The following is a 6,052-nucleotide window of genomic DNA, read 5'->3' as shown; positions in this document are numbered from 1 at the left end:
GATCCCATTCAATTGCCCAGTCCTTAAGAATCACCTAGGTGGGACTTCCCTGGTGGCACAGTGGTTAAGAATCCGCCTGCCAAAGCAGGGGATGCAGGTTCGAGCCCTGGTTCAGGAAGATCCCACATGCCACGGAACAACTAAGCCTGTACGCCACAACTACTGAGCCTGTGCTCTAGAGCCCGGGAGCCACAACTACTGAAGCACTCGAGCCACAACTATGGAAGCCCACACGCCTAGAGTCCATGCTCTGCAACAAGAAAAGCCACCGCAATGAGAAGCCGGCGCACCGCAACGAAGAGTAGCCCCCACTCGCTGCAACTAGAGAAAGCCCACGCACAGCAACGAAGACCCAACGCAGCCAAAAATTAATAAATAAATAAAATCTACATTTAAAAAAAAAAAAAGAATCACCTAGGTGGCCTTTGGCTGGCCCTTCCTGCACACTTTTTAAAAAGCTCCAGTTTTACAAATTAAAATATTGTTTCCTTTTACATTTCAAAAGTTTTCAAATGTCCTGCTGTAGACTATCAAATCTTACTATTTTGTGAATGTCTCCATTATTCTAATAAAATGTGATTTGCATTCCTCAGATTTCTCCTTTCCAAAAGTATTAAGATATTTGGTGACAGTTCCTAGAATGCTACATCAATCTTTTTTTGTTTTAATTAAAAAAATTTTTCCCAAAAGGTGTATCTATGTCAATATGACCAACATGGTGCAGGTCTTTCAGATTATAGTACTGTATCACAGATGGAATCTGAGATTATATACTATAGCATAGCTAAGAGCATGAGTTCTGATATCTGGGGCATATTATCTACCCTCGTTAAGATCTCAATTACCCTATCTGAAAAAAACAAGTGATAATCATACCTACCCATCTCATGGGATTGTTGTAAGAACTACATGGAATCCATGCAAAAATCGCACCATGCCTAGCACATAATATATGCTTAATAAGAGTTAGCTGCTATATTTTTCTTCTTCTCCTCCTCTTCCTTCTTCTTCTTATTAAAACAAAATCTTAACTATGATAAGGAAACTTCCAGAGAAAATTGCTTCATGTCTTCCAATCCCAAACTCCTTTCAGATTTCAAAAGGAACTGCCCCAGAGGGCATTTAGTTATTTGTCCCAGAGTCTGCTGGTAACTTTTTTTCTGCCCAGGAATGAGGGTGAAGGGAAAAGGAGCAGCTGGCCGACACACTCCACATTAGAGCCCACCCACGTCATGCAGGCTGTCACAGTCTGTGGAAGCCTCATGCTGGAAGCCCATCTCTCAGAGGACCTTCCATTTTCCTGGCATCATGAAGAAAGGCTGACACATTCCAGAGTTTGCAAAGTGCTTCGCTGAAGAGTTTGACTTGATCCAAAACACCACCTTCTGAGGACGCAGGCGGGACAGATGTCTTTACTCTGACTTTCCAGGGTGCACATTTAAGCTGGCAGATGGCACACTGGGAGGTACATGGCCGGTCACTGGCACACTTATATCTTCTGTCTTTAGCCCAGGACTCTTTAGAGACTTATATACAAGTAACATTTGCATAATATATTTGAAGAGCCAGTTCTAAATCAGTTTATAAATCATAGGTTGTACATTTCACAACCAAACAGGCCAGTAATCTAAGTGTGTGAGTCAAGTCTGGTGTAAGGCAATAGGCAGGGTGGTTTCTGAGAGCATCTAAAATTCCCTGCCTCCCTGAAAACATTCACCTTCAAGAGTCGTTAATGTGCAGGCTTACTGTCACTCTTACACACTGCTGCTGGGAATAAAAAATGGTACCACCACTTTGGAAAACAGTTTGGCACTTTTTAAAAAGCAAAAAAAAAAAAAAACAAAACCAACCCACCTACCGTATGATGTAGTCATTTCATGCTTGGGTATTTACCCAGGAGAAATAAAAGCATACATCCAGATAAAGACTTGAACACAATTACTCAGTGTAGTGTTATATGTAATGGGCAAAAACTGGAAACAATTTAAATGCCCATCAACAGGTGAATGAATAAACATATTGTGGCATATCCACAATGGAGTTCTACTCAGCAGCAAATAACAAACTATTAAAACACACAACAACATGGAAGGACCTCATAATAATTATGCTGACTGAAAGAAATTCTAGAAAGTACAAATTAATCTAGAGAAAGCAAGTGAGTTTACTGAACCTAGGGATGGGCAGCAAGGAGGAGAGCACAGAGGGTAGGAAGGAACAGAATACAAGAAAGCACAAAGAACCCTTTGAGGGTGATGAATCTTTTCATTATCTTGATTGTGATGATGGTTTCATGGATGTATACAGAGGTCAAAATTTGATACTATAAATATGTGCAATTTATTATATGGCAATTGTATCAGTTTGCTAGGGCTGCTATAACAAAGTATTGATACCACAAACTGAGTGGTTTAAACAACAGAAATTTATTTTTCCATAGTTCTGAAAGCTAGAAGTTCATGATCACGGTGTAGGTAGGGTTGGTTCCTTCTTAGGACTGTGAGGGGGAATCTGTTTTGTGACTTTCTGCTACCTTCTGGTGGTTTGCTGACAAACATTGGTGTTCCTTGGCTTGTAGAAAAGCATTACCCTGACCTCTGCCTTTGTTTTCACTTAGTGCTCTGCCCATGTGCATGTATGTCCAAATTTTCCCATTTTATAAGGACTCAGTCATTTTGGATCAGGGGCCCACCCTACTCCAGCATGACTAATCTTAACTAATTACATCTGCAATGACCTTATTTCCAAATAAAGTCACATTCTGAGGTCCTGGAGGTTAGAACTTCAATATATGAATTTGTGGAAACACAATTCAACTCATACTAGCAATTATATGTAAATAAAACTGTTTAGAAAAAACCAAAAAACCTACCAAACCAGTTAAACTCAAATTCAACCATCAATTTTATGTAAGAGTTGAACTTTTCCCCTTTTTTCCGTAAAATTAAGTCAACTTTTTAAGTGTGAACATGGTACTCATGCTCTCTCTCTTTCCCTCTCTCTCTCTCTAGTGTAGACTACTCCATGTTGTGGGGTGATTCAGTTCTCTTTTCCTTTTTTTTTCTCCCCTCACTTTTCAACTCATGAAGTTCCTCAGGAACCTTCTTTCTTGGAATGTGCTGAGACATCATGTGGCCTTTACCCAGTGAGAAGACATCATTTCTACATCGAAACCACCCCGTTTTCCTCTCATTAGTTCCAAATACTTTAAGTGGTACTGCTTGGCATGAACGTGATCATAAAGACAAGCACTGGCACTAGATGGCATTTTTCTTCGTTCAATTATAAGGATGCTATTCAAATGACTCAGAATATGCTTATATTAATTTTTCAGATTATTATTGGAATTCAAACAAATAACATTTTCTTATAGCAACCTAGCAGACTCCTGAGAGTGTATCCACAAAATCCTGGGGGCCCTGAAGATCCCAGTTAAAGTTATACTACTGCTAGAGAAAGATTCCTCACCTAGATATGGGAATATATGTATATATATAACTGATTCATTTTGTTGTGAAGCTGAAACTAACATACCATTGTAAAGCAATTATACTCCAATAAAGATGTTAAAAAAAAAAAAAAAAGATTCCTCACCTAAATATCAAAGAACGAGATTAGGTTTAGTGCTTCTATTAACCAGCAGTGTGACCTTGGATAACGGCTTAAATCCACCCAAACTTTCCAGATGCTCTTGAGGTACACGGAAATGTTAGCATTCTTGAGACTTGAATTTGCTCATCTGTGAAATGAAAGGGTTGAGCCAGATTACCTCTAAGGTTCTTTTCAGCCCTCAAATCCTATGGTACTTGCTGAACTGAATTGCAATACAGTCTCATTTCTAACGACAAGCCTAAGTCACCACTTACATATCGCACATCTTTCTGTGGTTTTTTCTTCTCCCAAAGTCACAAAACTCAAAACTAAGTCCCTTTTCCAAAAGACTGTGTACAGTGCAAGGTTTGGGCAGGATACAGACTCAAGGGTACAAGTGAATCAAACTTCAGAGGAATAAGGATTGCATTAGATGATCAGTCTGGTAGGAGAGTAGTTAAGTTATCCATGAAAATGGAATACAGGCAATGTTTTACTCAGAAGAGACTGTTAACATGCTCAGAGATATAAAGTGTGAATGTCTGTTATAAAATGGAGTGCAGTCAAAAATGCAGACAAACTTGACAGAGGAAGGTGTTGGATGAAATGTAGGGGAATTCTGTGAGCTTCCGTGTTTCTGCAGGATGTGTATAAACCATTTGTGTCTACTCTGCCTGATAATCTTTCTTTTATAGCCTGGTAGGCCCCTAGGACTAAAAGTAAATGTGGACATTAAATTTATGGTAATAGGGGCACTGAATTCCAGTGCAGTAGTCTCTAAGCATTTTCTTACGAGGAAATATTCTGAACTTCTTTAAAGTTTTACGGTTACTGAAAGAAAAAGGATGTCACTGAAAGAAGGAGTACAAGCTGCTATTGGGGCAGCTGACAGTCACCCTTCCGTGCTTTAAGTTCTCTGGGAACTTCGGGAAGGCAATATGGTGAGGGTAATCAGGTTAGCCATCCACTAAGAACAGTTTTTTTGTTTTTGTTTTTGCTGTACGCGGGCCTCTCACTGCTGTGGCCTCTCCCTTTGCGGAGCACAGGCTCCGGACGCGCAGGCTCAGCGGCCATGGCTCACGGGCCCAGCCGCTCCGCGGCATGTGGGATCTTCCCGGACCGGGGCACGGACCCGTGTCCCCTGCATCGGCAGGCGGACTCTCAACCACTGCGCTACCAGGGAAGCCCACCACCAAGAACAGTTTTAAGAGGAAGTGAGAGGAGAATATAGCCAATATTTATAATAACTATAAATGGAGTATAACCTTTAAAAATTGTGAATCACTATATTGTCCATCTGTAACATATACTATTATACATCAACTATACTTCAATTTAAAAATTTTATAATAGTTAAAAAAAGGAAGTAAGAATTGGAAAGCCCTGTCTAGCAGCTGTTCTATGTATGTTTTGTTTGCTGTAATTATGGCCTCTTCCTTGCTGTATGACCCTGAGTCAGTCATGTGCTGGCTCTCCTACCTTGTCAAACTTGTTATGAGGACGAAGCAAGATGAGAACCAACAGTAAGAGAGATTGCTGTATTTCTAATATATGTTGCTATATATTTAATACAGATCGCTGTGTGTTGCAAACTTTCTTCTACTCTTAGGCACACACCTCATCTACCTTTGCCAGTTTCCCTTGCTATTCGGTGTAGCTATGTATCTCAGTTCTTGCCAATAGAACGTAGGTGGAGGTGATGTGAGCCATTTCTTAGCCTGGCCCATAAAATTTTCCCGTGTGGTCCTTTCTTCTGTCTTTCTTTCCCCATCCTCTGTGTGAATGGGAAGGAGTCTGCAGAAATAGAGGAAGAAGAATCAAAAGATGGAAGGAGCCTACACCCTGAATGACCATGTGGAGGCCACCCAGCCAGGAACACACTCTGTTACACAAGTGTGAAATAAACTTGCCTTATTTAAGCTCCTGGGGTTCTTTATCTGTTCCAGCAGCTAGCATTATATTTACTAATACATTAATATTTAGTGAATGCTTGCTATATGTTAGGCACATAAACATCTCTTTAATCCTCACAAACCGCATGATATAGATGCAAATACAAAGAGGACTTAAATAACTTGCTCAAATCCATACAGGTTGTGCTGGAATATAAACCTTAGTAACATGAATAAAGAGCTCTAGCTTATAACTATTATAGTATATTGCCTCTTTCAATATAAGAAACATTACTAAGTGTATTACCTGGCACAGAGTAAGTACTTAATTTATGTTAGCTAGTATTATACAGGCAAATGAGAAATCAGAATGGAGAGCAAATAACTGAAAACAAACATATCAACTAAAATTTTTATAACATAGAAGCAAAAAACCTAAATAATCCTTTATTTTTTAGTAAGGCCTGGCTGTCTAAAAATAAATAGTAATGAAAACAGAAAAAATTGAATATGTTAAATTGATGATCCAAGCTATAGTTTATGTATCCATAGTTCAATAACCAAAATGG

Source organism: Orcinus orca, chromosome 10 (genome assembly GCF_937001465.1).
Source record: "Orcinus orca chromosome 10, mOrcOrc1.1, whole genome shotgun sequence".
NCBI classification, from domain to species: Eukaryota; Metazoa; Chordata; class Mammalia; order Artiodactyla; family Delphinidae; genus Orcinus; species Orcinus orca.
This window is presented reverse-complemented; position numbering follows the sequence as displayed.